This window comes from Camelus bactrianus, chromosome X (assembly GCF_048773025.1).
Source record: "Camelus bactrianus isolate YW-2024 breed Bactrian camel chromosome X, ASM4877302v1, whole genome shotgun sequence".
Classification (NCBI taxonomy): Eukaryota; Metazoa; Chordata; class Mammalia; order Artiodactyla; family Camelidae; genus Camelus; species Camelus bactrianus.
In genome coordinates, this window is record NC_133575.1 from 16,654,107 (window position 1) to 16,670,541 (window position 16,435).

At 38.9% G+C, this 16,435-nt stretch overlaps 1 protein-coding gene across 2 annotated transcripts in view; it reads left to right on the forward strand.

Annotated features, from left to right (window-relative positions):
- PHEX (phosphate regulating endopeptidase X-linked) overlaps nucleotides 1–16,435 on the forward strand; it is a 171,837-nt gene that overhangs the window by 14,862 nt on the left and 140,540 nt on the right. The gene's annotated exons all lie outside the window — the stretch shown is intronic.

Sequence of the window (16,435 nt, forward strand, 5' to 3'; positions counted from 1 at the left end):
TTTCTAGTAGGAGGCTCAAACTTAGTCTTCATAAGTTATAAATGAGAATTCACAAGAATGTCAGAGTTTGCCCATAACCCCACAGGTGAGGTTTCTGTACTGCAAAACTAAATAGGACCTTAAGGAAAGAATTTACTAAGATTTATTTCCCTGTAGGACCATCTTGTGTTGGTCCTTTACCTACCATTCTTGCATATTTCCTTTTTCCCTTCTCTAGCTCTTTTCTTCCTAGACAGAGACATGGTGCATGCGCACTCACACACACACAGTCACACAAACCGAAATATCACTGAAGGATAAGAAAAAGTCAAGCTTTTCAGATAGGTGATCCTTTTATATTAGTTATAGCCCAAAGATTTCTATCTTCATATATAACTGCATGAAGCAGTTATAGTAATTTAAAGAACTTTCTGAAAATGTCTTAATGTAAAAACTACAATCAGTATCGATGAACTTTGAGGAAGATTCTGTATATGGGCTAAAATTCATAAAAATAAGAGTAAATTATTCAGAGCAGCGCAAGTTTTTTTTTGTTTTTTTTTGCTTGCTACTTTTAAAAGTGAAAAATTATATGTCCAAGTGAAAATAAAAAACAAGAATAGCATGCAAAAAATAAGAAGAAAGTGGTACATAAATCCACCTCTAGAAATAACTGCTAATAAAGCAATTGGGTATATATCTTAACAGTTTTTTTTTCCTGTGTGTGCACATGTGCATAATCTCGTATGCAAGCCCCTATATTTTAAAAAATTAGCTGATTATGCATGCTGCTCTGTCACCTACTCTAACAAACGATGCATTCCTCATAGACATTGGTTATGTCAGTAGATATCTTCTATTATAAATAACACTATAATAAATAGCCAAGTTTACACATCTTTATGGCCTTATCTAAATGTATCCTTAGGATAAATTCCCAGAAATGAAATTGTTGTGTTGAAAGAGTATTCACTGTTTCATTTTTGTTGCATAAAGCGGAATTGCCCTTTAGAAAGTGATTTCTAGGCTTTATATAGTTTCTTGCTGTTGTAAATGGTAACTTTTCTTTATCAAATTTTTTTGTTCGGGGAAGGGGTATGAAGTAAGGGTCTGCAAGCTGTGGCCTGTGGGCCAAAATCCAGCCTGGTTTTGTAAATAAAGTTTTGTTGAAGACTGCCATATCCCTTTGTTTGTGCTTTATCGATGGCTGCTTTTGCACCACAATGGCAGAGAGAGTTGAGTATTTGCTACAGAGACCATATGGCCTGCAAAGCCTAAAATATTTACTCTCTGACCTTAATGGAAAAAGTTTGCCAACTCTTGATGCCTGTTACAAACCTTTGATATATCTATATTGGATCCTATTAGAACTATTTTATTAATTAATAGCTTTTTGGTGGCTTCTTTGGGATTTTTTTGATAGGTAATCGTAAAATTAGAAGTAATTATAATTTTTGTCTCTCCCTTTCCTTTTACTGTATTGACTGGAGCCTCAGATCAATGTTGAATAATAGCAATGATAATGGGTATAATTTTCTTATTCCTAGTTTGGGTGGTAATGCCTCTAGTATTTCTCTCCAATATATTTTTCCTTTGTTTCTAATATTTTTTTTAATTGTGTTCTATTATTCCTACTATGGAAAAAGGTATTGCTCAAGAAAAATGTCTCTTCACTATCAAGGGGGTATCTTTACATGGAGTATCTTTTTTTGACTTGTCTAGCTTTCCTCATGCTGAATTAACCATATAATCTTGAAATAGATCTTACTTATGAATAGCTTATTATTTTAAGACATTGCTAAAATTGAATAAGCTAGTATCGTTTCTTACATTTGTGTCTATATTTATGGTTTGAATTGATCCATGGATTTTTGTATGCTAGGTTTGTCAACTCCTGTTATCAAGGTTGTATGGCCTTGTGAAACAAAATGGGAGGCTTCCCATATATTTCTATGCTCTGGGAAAGACACAACCCAAATAAACTCCAAGTTTATTCTGTGACAAGCACTGTGTAGGATGCATTCAAAAATCAACTATGGGGCTCTTGCTTCAAGTGCCAAGAAGGAGAGCAAATGGTGGAGTAGGGTCTCTTTAAATTAGCATCATCTTGTACCAGTTGTATGTGTTTGAAATATAAAATATGTATTAGTTCTTTAAACATTTAAATTTTGAGGTAATTCAGACTTAGAGAAAGTTGAAACAATAGCACAAGGAACTCCCATATGCCCTTTACCTAGATTCCCTGATTGTTATTGTTTTGCTTTATTTGCTTTATCATATTCTTTCATTTTCTCTGTCTATAAATGTATAGATATTGTCTCATTCTCTGTATCTGTACATTTATACAGATAGAAGTACTATATAAATGTACAGATGGTATTATTGATACAGAGATTTATAGATACATATTTTTCTGAACTCTTCAAGTATGTTGCAGATAATTAGATATTCTTAAAGTGTATAAATAGAGCTTTTCAAATATCAGATATACTGACAGTCTTATTTTTTTTTAAACACTAGATTTTTATTTATTTACTTATTTTGCATGCAAGTTGTTTATTTTGGGAAGTGATCCCGGGAAATAGAGGTGGGGGACTGGAAAGAGTGAAAGAGGGAAGGGAAGAAAAGCCAATCCAAGAATTAAACACTAGATCTTTAGACTCTATCTGTATCTCTTTATTCTGTGTGTATCTGTGTATCTCTCAGTCTGTCTACTCACCCATCTAACCATCCAGGTAACATAAGCTCATTGTAGACCAACTATAAATGACTAACAAGAAGAAACATCAGATCCCAGTACCCCGTGATAACTTTTCAAATGGAAGTATACAGGAAAAATTATATATATAGATCTCAAAAAGGATCATGTACTCTATTTTTATGAGCTGATCTTTTTCCTTGACATGTTAATGTCTTTTCAGGTCAATAAAATAGACCTATACCATCATTTGCCATGACTGCTTTATACAGATATATTATAATTTGTTTAATCAATTCCTGTGTTGCCATTTAGGTTGTTTCCAGATTTTTTTCTCATTGTAAGCCAGTCATAGCATGAGTTTTGAAGCCACAGAGCTAGATTTGAATCCTGGTTCACTTTCATTCCTCTTCTGTGTCACTTTTGGTCAGTTATTTAGCTTACCAAGCTCAGCTTTCTTGTGTTTCAAATGGAGAGAAGAATACTCATTTCATAGGATTTGTGAGGATAATGGAGATGACCTACATAAAGTACACAGGCCAGGTTCTGCCATACAGCAGGCCCTCAATTAATGTTTGTCCTTTTGCTCCTCCATTTTGTCTCAAAGATAGCTCTAAGGCTCATGAAGTAGTGTCTCTCAAGTGCTTTAACTTTTTTTTCTGGTCTTATCCTCCACAAATATCATGTGCTTTCGAAAATATTGAATACTGTCTAGATATTTTTCCTCACCCTTCATAAAAAGAGAGAACATCCAAAAATAAAACCCAATACTACCAATCAAGAGAATACCATTTTCTTAGGGCTGATAGAGAATACACAGATACGGCTGTCCAATTTGTGGAAGAAAATGGATTTGACAGACCTTGCTGATGAAAAATTGCCCTCTATTGAAGTCAGTAATCTGGCTTCATGAATTTTTTCTTTAAATGGCATATAAGGCTCAGATTTCTACTTGGAAAATAAAATTATTTCTTGTTTGCTCCAAGATTTGTTTTTTGTTTTTTTTAAAAAAGGCTGAATGCAGTCATGTGTTTCAATGTATTAGAATTTGCTTCCTATAAAACCTCCCAAATTTGTCTTCATGTGACTATGAAGATGACACAGCATGCATTGCTTATGAACGAGCAGATGAAAATTTTGCAAATGAGCCCTTATGAAACATGAGGCAACGAGTGAGATAGAACACTTGTGTCAAACAGAAGACAGATGAGTCAGCTTAGGGCCAGCTCATCTCTATTATGGAATAGCGATCTTTGCCAATATTTTATAAAGAAATGCAGTACATTATTATGTTCAAGCACAGACAGCACCAGCAGAACAGTAAGATGAACTAGGATCTGTGCATTAATGAGCAGAGAAAGATGATTGTGATTCATAGGTTGGTTATTTATTTGTTAATACCTGCTGGCTGAGATTCAGATGATTCTCATAATTAAATACCTGCCCCTCATAATCTTGTTTTTCCTATTACTGATCTTAGCCCAATCATCTTTTGCAGATAATAAAAAGCTGAAGACTTCAGTTCATCTCCTGTGAAGTCATTTGATAATTAGAAAGTTCCTATTACTGGAAACATTGTGAATTGTGTCATTTTAGTCACTATAATGATGTACCAAATTGAGCCTTGACATCGTTAAGCTTTTTGAAACAAACGATTTCAGACTGGGAAAAACAAAACAGGGATGTGGTGGGGAAGTGCTAAGGAGCAGTCAGCCACTGTGGTGCACTTTTTATTGCTGGTGAAAACTTGGCTCCTGTCAGTCTCAGTGAGTCTGCTGTTTGGAGTGAGTGTGCCCACTCAGAGCAGATTCCTGTTTTTCTGACCATGCTGGTTTGTTGTCGTGTGGCCATACAGGGAGCAACACATTGCTAGAGTCTACGTATGTCGTCATTGGTCCTGCATGCACAGAGGGGTGCTGTGTAAAGATGTGGGCTTGTATCGAAGACTTGTAGGATATGAAATGAAATGATTTTACTTGAAAAGTCTGTTGTTGTTGTTGCTTCCATTTTTCCTAATTGCAGTACCCCATTTCAGCATGAGTAGGGTGGGAGTGTGAGGAAGGGGAAAGAAGTTGTCAAATTTTTAAAACTTTTGCAATTTCCTGTTGGGAGACATTCACTTCAAATACAGAAATGGGTGGGAGGTGTAGCTCAGTGGTAGAGTGCGTGCCTAGCATGCAAGAGGTCCTGGGTTCAATCTCTGGTACTTTTATTAAAGATAAATAAACAAATAAACAAACTTAATTACCCACCCCCCAAACCAAAAAAAATTTAAAAAGAAATGAATTTCTTCTGGAAGGCTCTGTGAAAAATGTGCATTTAGCTCTAGGGTATGACCTCTTTCTAAATAGATTAAGGAAGTAAAGAGGCCATGAGAATGGCCACTACATGTAAAAGCTTGTGTTCTGGTAGTTCCGACAGTCAGCATTTTAGATTCTCTTCTTGTGTATACATTCCACCCCCCATGCATGTCCTTGTCTTACTTTTTGACTCTCTCCTATTCCAAGCCTTTTATTTTAAGATCTAATCTTTTCCCTTGTGGCTTTAATGTAGCTTTTCTTTCATAGTGGTTTATATTACAAATAAGTTGGGTACGGTTGATAAGAACCAGACCTATTCAATTACATTCATTCTGAGTTGTATGTTCTTTAATATGAGGGAAATGTGCTCACTTCAAATAGATTGAACTACACAGCATTTTGATTGTATTCATTTATCTGTGAACACAGGACTCTTTACTGAGCTTTTACTTTTTTCCTGGCACCAGTTTCTTTTAGTCACAGGTAACAGAAACACCAACTTAAGAAAGAAAATTTTTTGGCTCATGTAACCAAAATGGCTAGTAATAGTGTGGCCTTCAGGTAAGAGTTGATCCAGCAGCTGAACTATGCCATTAAGGATTACATTCCTTTCTTTGTGTGTACATCCACTGTCTCATGCTTCTTTCTAAGTCTGCTTGGTAATACGATTGTTGCCAGTAGCAACCAGAATTTAGACTTCCTCATTTGCATCTAGCAAGAGGCATTGTGTTGGGCACAGGAGGTTGCAGAAGTTAATGAGACCCCCAAGACTACCATGTGGAAATTAAAAATCTGCACATCACAAACTATCTCAATAGGTATTGTAATCAAGACTCTAGAGCCACTGTTCAATATGGTAGCAACTAGCCACATGTGGCTTTTGAGCCTTTGAAATATGGCTACTCGGAATTGAGATGTGCTATAAGTGTAAAATACATCCAAATTTCAGGGACTTCGTTTAGAAAACATATAAAATATCTCACTAATAAACTGATGATTTATTTCATCAATTCCATAATGAAGTGATATTTTAAGATACATTGAGTTAAATAAAATCTGTTATTAGACATAATCTCACCTGTTTGTTTTACTTATTCAAATACAGTTAAAATAAAAATAACTATTACATATGTGGCTCAGATAATACTTCTGTCAGACAGTGCTGTTCTAGTGTCCTGAACAGGCCATTAGAAAGGTAAGCTATCTGGGAAGAAACTCAAATTTTTTACACTGATAGAGAAGGATCAGAGAACACCTTTATTAAAAATAGCTCTCTCCTCCCGTCTCCAGTTCCTCTCTTTCCTGTTACCCTATCAGTGTCCTCTGTGATACTTATAACTGTCTGAAATTATCTTGTCTCTACACTTGTTTACTTGTTTTTCTCATCTCTGCTTGCTGCCGTCCCCACTTCTCCCATGGTATATTTCCTGAGAGCCAGAATCTTGTCCATTTTAGGCTTCACTGTAACTCAGCACCCAGCATGGTGCTTGGCACATAGTTGTTGCTTAGTAATACTTGTTGAAGAAAGAGAAAGATCGTGCCCTCTGTGAGTGGCTGAGTGCAGTGTCGGGGTGAGAGGCTGGCTGGGTTGGGTGGCTTTCTCTTCTCTTTCTCCCCTCCTTCTGTGCCTGGGGCTGGCATGCTGTCCTAAAAGAGCCCTGAATTGCAACCAGAGCTTGCCCCTGATTGGAGGTGAAGGCTAATTGTCAGTTCTTCATTTGTGTTTTAGGTATCAGGAAGGCAGGACAGGGGAGTGGATAGTGAGATAGGCTAGAGCCCTTCCCGGGACTCCAAGACTCCCTGGCGGTGTGATCTTGTGTAAGTTACAGCAAGAAAAATAAGAACTCACAGGATGGTGTTCAGGTTTGGGCTCTGAAAAGAAATTGGGACTCTGCCACTTATTGGCTATATGATCACAGGCAAACCACTTCCTTCTGAGCCTCCTTTTCTTATCTGGCAATGCTGTTGAATGAATTCAATGAAATGCATTGGAAGTCTTACAGGGTTCAAAAAGTGGCATCTGTTATTATTGTTAATTTCATGAGGATTAAATTGACATTTTAAAAGCACTTGGTACACTTGGTTCAGGACTCTAGGTGCTTAAGAAAGGTTAGTTTCCTAGTCAAATAAAATTAGAACTTTAAAATATGAAAACAAATATATGTACATTCATGACTGGGATATTATGCTGTACACCAGAGATAGATTGTAATTGACTGTACTTCAATTAAAAAAAATAGAACTTTAATAGATAAGAAAAATTTAGCAACATTATTATCGAGTGAAATATTGTGATCTAGTTTTTTCCAGAAGTCTCATTATGCCTGTAAATGAGCAGCTAATCCTGAAAGAAGCAAGCCCGGGCATGAAAACAATAAATAGGTTAGGGTATTTGTGTGTATTCCCAACGTTTATTGCCGAACCTTGGTCATGAAACCTTGGAAGTTCTCGATAATAATCTATTGGTCAGACAACACACTCATTGGTGTACATGAGTTTTAAATCTCTCCTACAGGGGAAGAGAGAAGAGGAAAGAGGAATTGGTAGAAGAAAAAATGTCATCTTAGGCTGTTGTAAATCCTCTTCAGATACCACTATTTTTTTGTTGTTGTTGTCGTTTTTGTTTACACCAATTTCCTTTCTCTCTCTTTTCCTCATCCCTAGGGGATCTTTAACTTGGACCCATGTCTTCTCAAGAGAGCTGTTGATAAAATTCAGGGACTTGAATAGGGGGGAAAAATGCACCTTTATTTTTGCAAACCTCTGGTGGAACTTTAGCATCTTCTTTAATTATAAATGTAGGCTACAATCTCTGGTATTATTAGCTTTGACTTTGTTACCAATGGGAATCACTTTTAAAAATTTTAATACAGATGTTGCAGGTATCTTGAAATATTATCTACATACATCACCAATTGAAAACCATAGTAGTGGCTCGACTTGATGCTAGGTCTTATTTAGTGAGTTAATGAAGTGACACATATATCACGAAGTCAAACAGTAAAACAACTGTTTTGTTAACTGTGTTGTGAAATAACTGATTCCCATTGTAAATCTATATTTCTTATGTTCTTATAAACATTATTTTGAGAATGGCCCATAGGTTTTGAGAACCTGTCCAGGGGATATATGGCATAAAAAAGATGAAGAACCCCTGCCTATGTAAAGATTGCTGGGGCAGGCCTCAAGAAGGTATAGTTTTATTTCACTCCAGCCTTTCAGTGCATCTTAATTCAGGTGTTTCTACTGGAGATGACTATTACATGGCTCCATGAGTCCACTTGTACCCAAATCTTTGAACAGTCCACTGTCTAGAATCCCTGGATAATGAGCACATTATATTTTATTTATTTATAAGGATATTAGGTGAAAACAGAGGTATGTGTTTGGAGATTTGTGCCAATGCCAAAGCTTGCACTGATTAAGTACGAGCTTTATGGGGTTGCCTGTGTCATGAAACAGATACATTTATGGATGAAATTAGTCTGTTCCTACATACCTATTATGAAAGCAGAGAGTTAAAGGTCAATGCCCAACTAAAGATGATACAGCTTTTGCCATGGTGTAGTTAAAAATATTTATAAACAGTGCAAATAATTGAAAATACTAATACACAAAGTAGTGTCTTCAGAAGCACATGTTATGTGGTGTATGAAAGAGCTCGCTTGTTGTCTGATCTTGAAGACAGGTGCTCTTGTTTGAACTTGGAAGGACGGGGTAAAGGGGAACTGGAGGTGCTGGGGTGAAGTTCCAAGGAGGAGACCAAATCAGTATAACTTGGCTCTGTGGGGAGGAAGGAATGAGCAGGGCTGTTGGTGAGAACTGACAGGAGTGAGATGGGCAGATGAAGGATGTCAGAATCCATTTGTGAGATTTTTGACTTGTGGCAGGAGATGCTGAGGTTACTGAGAAGTGGAGCGACAGCCTGGAAATGCTATGCGTGGGACTCTTGACTGAAAAAAAAGGAGTGGAAAAACAGATGAGGGGGCATTTTTGTAGCATAAATATTGCAACACATTATGAAAAGTTTCCTGCTAGTTAGCTTGAATGTTGTAGGAAGATTAAAAACATTTTACTGTAGAAGACTGTCAACTAAATTTAAGTTCTTTGGACTAAATATAAGTTTTTTGGCACAATATGCACATCCTGAGAAAGACATATACACCTACGACGCCACTTCTCAACCTGCCCACACCCATGCCCTGTTTTGCATGGTTGGCGTGTATAACGTATTTTACTTTGTAGTTGTTCAGAAGGGTTGCGTATTTTTGAAAAGCCACTTCCTGAAAGAGGATGACTGAAAAGGGAAGAAAAATCCTAGCTGGCTTTAGTGGTTACAATTCGGAGGCGTGCTCACGTGAGCTTTGGTGGTAGCGATTCCTGATGCTCCCCCAAGTCCTCATGTATTCCTGCTGTTCATTGCCAGAAGCCAGAATAAAAATGGAGCTGAGAATACAGGATTTTTGCAGGAACTTCCAGGGGTCATCCAGATTTCACTGCAGAAGCAGATGACTCAGATTTCTTGGGCATTGAAACCTGTGTCTTTGAGAAATGGAATGATCACTTACTTTTACTACACTCCTTTTTTTTTTTTTTTTTTGTGGAGATACTGGGGATTGAACCCAGGACCTCGTGCATGCTAAGCATGTGCTCTACCACTGAGCTATAGCCACCCCTTGGTTTTACTACACTCCTAACTGGTCAGTGACAAAACTCAGGCACCAGAAAAATTAAAAAGTTGGTTGCACACAAATGCATGCTCCAACAGAGTTGAAAATTTGATCCTCACATTTCCAAACTCCCTGATGAGATGGCTTCAGCTGTGTGCTCACCCTCAATTCTGAAAACTTTTTAATGGCAACTTGAAGGTGTGGATGGGTTGAGCATTTTTACGAAGTGGAAAAATTCCCATTTTCCCGATTTACTACTAATGGGGGTATTTCTACTCATTACTGTGAAATGACCCTTTAACATGCCAAAAAGAAAAAAACGTTCACAAATTTGTAAGAGTACATCACATAGAGAAGGGCCTAACAGTCCAGGCACGTGTTAGAGGTGACTTTATTTAATAAATACCCTTGTTACCATTTGTTGAACTCTAACCTGAACTCTCAACAAGCCTATAAGATGGAAGGTTTATCCGCATTTTGCAAATAAGAAAACAAAAGCAGCCCAGCAGGACAATAACCAGCCCAAGGTCACACAGCTAATAGGCGATGGAGCTAGGATTAGAATTCCGATGGTTTGACTCTTAGTACCTGATAAAACCTCTGAAAACCGGTAAGATGGTATTATCCCACTTTACAGCTGTGAAAGTTGAGGCTTGGAGAGGTTAAGTAATTCATTCATATTCACAGCTAATGACCTATAAAGGTACCTTCCAGAGCAGTGATGTCCAAAAGAAATGTTAAGTCACCACAAATGCAACTCACATGAAATTTTACATTTTTTCTTTTTTTTTTTTTTTAAATAGAGGGATTGAACCCAGGCCCTAGTGCACTCTCAGTACGCACTCTGCCACTGAGCCATACCCCACCTCAATTTTACATTTTCTTTTTTTTCTTTTATTGAGTTATAGTCAGTTTACATTTTCTAATAGCTACATTAAAGTAAACAGGTGAAGTTATATTTTATCTAACCCAGTATATCCAAAATACTGTCATTTCATGGAATCAATATAAAAACCTTATTTTCAAGACATTTTATATTCTTTCTTACCTATTAAGTCTTTGAAATCCAGCTCGCATCTTACACTTGCAGCACGTGTCTGTGTGGACCAGACACATTTCAGGCACTCAAGACCCCCTTGTGACTACTGCTTTTGTGTCGGACAGAGCAGTTCTAGACCAGTGCTTCTCAAGCCTGGCTGCACGCTGAAATCACTGGGGAGCTTAAAAGACGCAGATGGGGGAAGGGTATAGCTCAAGTGGTAGAGCACATGTTTAGCCTGCATGGCGTCCTGGGTTCAATCCCCAGTACCTCCTCTAAGAATAAATAAATAAATAAACCTAATTACCCCCCCCCCCAAAATAAAGACACAGGTGCCCGGGGCCCATCCTCACAGGTTCTGATGTAATTGGTCTGGGGGTGCAGCCTGGGCTTCCGGATTTTTAACCACCCCTCCCCCACAGGTGATTCTAACATGCAGCCAAGTTTGAGAACCTACTCAAGGGCAATGTCCAAACTAACCTAGTAGAGAACTGTAGCTGCTGTCCATTAGAGAATATTCTGTGAGTTTTGTGAAATGAGATCCATTCAAAATAACCAGTCTGGCAATATGCTTTGCTAGTTGACATTAAAGAATGTCGGGCAGTACCCCAACTGTTTTATTAATTTCTCTCAATTTGCGTTTCCCAACATTTTGGCGAAGTCCTGGATAATGTAAGAAAAGAGATTTCTTTTTCCTCCCTTGATACACACCAGTGCAAGTTAATTAAGACGTACAAATTCTATTATTTTAATTGAGGTCAGAAGTGTTGGTGCCAGTCTGGAAGCTTTGAGCTGTGGGGAAGAGGAAGTTGGGGTTTGAAAACTGCAGGTCATTGCCAGAAGGAGGCATGTCTAGTGGGGACCACGCGGGAAGTGCTGGGTGAGGAAAGGAGGCGATTGTGGCTCTGGCTGAGGTCTGAAGGCTGCACAGCCCACGGGGTGGCGGGACGCCCACGGGGCTGCTCTTGCCAGAGGCCTCACGCCTGCCTTTCCGCTCGGCCAAGCTTGTATTTTTGCCCCTGAGACCTGGATGTGAAACCCAATATTCAGGAATTAAAATGTCTCATCTCACCCGGAGGTTCACTTGTCCTTAAAATGCTCTTGGACTCATTTGGAGTAATTTTTTATTGCTTTCTTTTATTCAAATCCAAACACAGCTTGAATATTCTGGACACATTTATTATTTCCCAGAATGAAAAATACTGAGTCTTCTGTAGTGGTAATGCTATAGTGACATGCAATTTTGTTGGTTATATTTATTGACTTAAAATTAAGCAAGAGAGCACACAAACACTGCTGAGTTTTTCATAGCCTCAAGTAAATTAATACCATATTTCATTGAATCAAAAAGACTGTCAACTGTAAGATGCCCTGTTGTTTCATGTATATGAAACAAGACTAAGCTATTACACATTGGCTTCTTATAACTTTTTATTTCATATTCATTGCAGGTTCTTTTAGACTTAGACATTAATTTTTATCATATATTACTCTTTTGCATTAATTAAAATAGAATATGCAAGCAAAAGAAATGGGCTAAGTTATTCCAAAAACTTCCTCATAGTATTTTTTGATTTGAAATCATCAATACTTTTGTTTTCTCACAAAATATTATTCTCTTTCCATCAATAATGGCAGTGATTCAGCATTTCTCTAAAACATGCTCTCAATCATCTCAGGGATTTTCCTCCAAGACTGCCTTTTTGAATATGTAGTAAGTTTTAATTTCATTGCCAAATTGTAGTGAATCTTCCTGAAGAAACGTTAAGTGACAACTTGCTAGCCATGCAACCAACTCATTTGAAGTGCCAATGATGAGAGCTGCTAGGTCAAGGTCACGCGTGGGCAGGCAATGGCATCTACGTCGTGACTGTGCCTAGCTGACAGTTTTAAGATGGATTCCAATTTCAGAGATGTTAAGATGTGAAAAAAAAAAAGCTTCTTAGATTTCATGAAATATGATATGTAAATTGTATTTCTCATAATCCAGGTTCCCCAACTTCTGTCATATCCACCTTGTTTGTGTACCTTGAACAGTTTCAATGAGATTTGCATGATTTCCCTCCTCAGCACACCTAGGCTTTAATGTTCAGTGACGTATAAGCAACACTCCCCCTCTTCCTTCTTATATGCTAGTTTGTAGCTGCAAAGCTGTACTTTGATACCATTCTCAACCTTGAATGTGTATGTGGATAACATGGGAATCTTGTTAAAAAGCAGATCATGTTTCAGTAGGTCTGAGAAGGGACCTGAGTCTACATTTCTGGCAAGTTCTCAGGTGATGCCCCACTACTATTCCAGGGACCAAACATTGAGCAGCCAGACTTTGCTATATTTGAGGACGTGGTATATCAGTAAAGCAGCACCTCTCCAGGGTGCAGGGGTGGTTTGTTTTTCTTCCGTTCATATTACTATTTTGATGAAACCCTATATATTGCAAATGTCATTGTATTGGGTAAGAGCAAAGATTTCTTAGGATAAAAAGAAAACAAGAATTTTGTGTGTCCTCTCTTATGGTACAGGGAGAGGTATTTCTTCCCTTTAATTTGTTTTCTGAAAGATTTGTTCATTTTGTTTTCCTTTGCCTTCCTCCTCAGAAAACTTGGACAACTGGAATTTATTAGGAAATCTGCATGTAATTGCAGATTAATAACCCACCCATTAATACCACATTAGTTCATTGTGATTAATATCATCTGTGTGTATACTAAATGAATTAGTAATGACGGACTATTTGCTTTAAAGTGTCAAGAGAACATTCCATGTAAAAAGGCACTACCCATAACAGGAAAATTAATTGTAGGCTGGTTGGATAATAGCTTGTCACAAACAAGATATGTTTGTTTGGAAAGCCTCATCGGTGTTGATATTTCTGCAGTGACAGATACTTTCTAAGACATGCGTGGACCTTTTAACTTATAAAACGAGAGGGGAATTTTATTTTCAACAACAGTTGAAATACGTGTGGGAACTTACGTTTCTGGAAGAGAAACATACACACTCACATACATGCGCTAGTATACTCACAGGTCTGCCTGTGGCACTAAACAGAGATTTCCTGTAGTGGCCTTTTAGACTGAGTTCCAAATTGAACTGCTTCTCCTACCTGCTGTCTATTCTGAATTCATAAATTCACTTCCTCAAGGCCCGTGCATTTCTTGTTACTAATTTTATTCCTTTAGTGAATCATTTGTTTTCTCTATGGTTCCTCATTCTAATTCTGTGATGTTGGCCCTCATTGTTTATTTCTGTCTTTGCCCTACATCTGAGGAAGCGAAGGTCAAGAAAATTATGTGACTTGCCCAAACCAATCCAGCCATATAATTTGTCCCCCACAGATTATGGGTCTAACATTTCAAATGTCTCCAATTTTAACCCACGCGGAAAGAGTTGCATGAGCAGAGCCTCTGTCCAGCTGGTGCCTTTGAGGAAACCCAAGAAGCCCGGTGTGATTGGAGCTCAGAGCTGGAGGGGAAAGGGGACACAAGATAGAACTGAAGGGAGAGGAGGGGCTGAAGCTCACAGGCCTTGTAGGCAGTGTAAAGATTTCAGCTTTTATCCTCCGGCAACAGGAAGCCATTTGTAAATGTCATGTCAAGGGGGCAATGAGTGATGCATTTTGCCGGAGCACACGGACTGCATGTGGGGGATGGCTCAGAGGAGGGGATTGATGTATGAAGATAGTTCAGAAGGCCCTGGCATGCTGTTCTGTTTTCTAGCTTGGGACCCAGATGAAGGTAGAGTTTGTCTTCCTTGTTACAGAAAACCTCAAGTATTATTCGGCATCCTTTTCTCTCTTTTATTCTCAGTTCAGCATGAAGGGTCATTTTCTCTTCTTTGTGGCCCCTGTTTTTTTTGAAACACCCCCAGGCACTGGGCAGAATCAGTGAGGGGAGCCGAAGCCACAGCCAATGGGCAGTGAGGTTAATTCTGGTCCCCCCCACCCCAGCCCTTTGGTCCTTTGGCCCTTTGGGTCCTCTGCTCCTGCCAAGGGTGCTGTTGCTTCCCATCTTTTGCAGGAGAGGATTCTGGATAGAGAAGGAAAGAGAGCCCAGCTCCGAACCCCTCACTGTCAGAAACCCACTTTTAGAGGATAGCCTCCCTCAACCGCACACTGTGGTTTGAACAGCCAAGAATAGAACCTCTGCTGCTCTCACCTCCTCAGGGAAGGTGGGAGTGAAAACAGGGGTTAGTTGGGAAGTGGCTTTTTAAACCTATGTTTACAGTGTTTTGATGCCGCTGTCGTAGATGAGAGAGGAATCATGAAGTCTGGAGCTCAGATTTTTTAGGATCCGGGGATTCAGTATTTCTTCCTCTTCGTAGGGTGTGGTATAAGCAGGAGTTGAAAATAGCTATCCTGTATTGTTTTTTCATTTTGGAAGTCTTTCCGGCATAGTGCTGATTTTTTTTCTCTCTTAAACCAGTGAATCGACTCTCACCTCAAAACCCTGTTGCATTTCACCTTTAAGAAAGGAACTTTTTAAAGCTGAGTTTTGCAGAACTGAGGACTAACTTAGACCTAAATGGGCCAATGCAAGGAGAGTGTTTCCAGGACAAGAGAAAGTAATGCTCTCTGTAAAGAATGTTGACACTGAATTAAAATGGAGCTGCAGAGTGAGGAAATCAGCAAAGAAAGGCTAAAACTCCTGATTTGACTGGGCCACTAGGGAATGGGGGAGGAAGGAATCTGGGCTAGTGATGTCCTGGGCTCACAGACATCAAAGGACTGCTAATAACTGTCAACTATACTTCAGTAAAGTTTGGGGGAAAGGGATGGCTGGTGAGTGCTGTTGGTTGAAAGTACTGGTTCTCAAAGTATGATCCTCTTCCTGTATCATCAGCATTTGTTTGAAATGCAAATGTCTGGGCCCCACCCCAGACCTGCTGAATCAGATGCTCTGGCAGAAGGACCCAATACTCTGTGTTTTAACAAGCCCCTCTGATGATACTGATGCATGCTCAAGTTTAGAAACCCCTGGTTTAGTCTAGGACATTATGTAAAGTCATGCCTTAGGGACCAGCTCATTTTGTTTTGATCTAACCTCACCAGGGCTCCTGCCTCTGGGTAGGTGCCTCAGGAGTGTGTGTCCCTGGTCACAAATAGGGTGACAGGGCAAAGGGTGAAGATGGCTTAGCACAGAGTCACTCCACTGCAGTGAAAAACAAGTCTTGGTAAAACCAGGGAAGGCCTTTCTTCCAGTTACAATGGAGAGATCTGTCAAGAAAGTCCCTGAGCACGTTGCTGCCTCTGATTTAGCCACCTGGGGGCCTTGTTCTCGTGCAGGAAAGTGCCCTGCAGAATTTTACTGGTGGGTACCTAATGGTCATCCGAGCAGGAATCAGAGACTTGGGTCCAGATCCAAGCTCTAACCTTTACTAGCTGAGTTTCGTTGGACAAGTTTTTACAGTTATCTTGCTTGTAGAATAGGGTTAACGGTTCATGCTGTTTAGGGTTGGTGGGGGATTAATTGGGGTCATTAATATAGTACACCTTGTTCAGAGCAGGTGCTTAATAAATGAACACTGTCACTAGGATCCTTGGATGTCTTGGGACTGCTCAGGAAGGACCACTGCAGGGACCATATAGCCATACACGGACTTTTCCTTGTAATGTTAAGATGGTAGAAATAAGCAGGTGATATTAAGGTTCTTATTATAGGAAAAAAACTGAAGATGAATTTTAATGACATTGAGTTCAGCACAGGCCTTCCTTACATTAAATTATCTGTTATGATACAAATTATCTAAA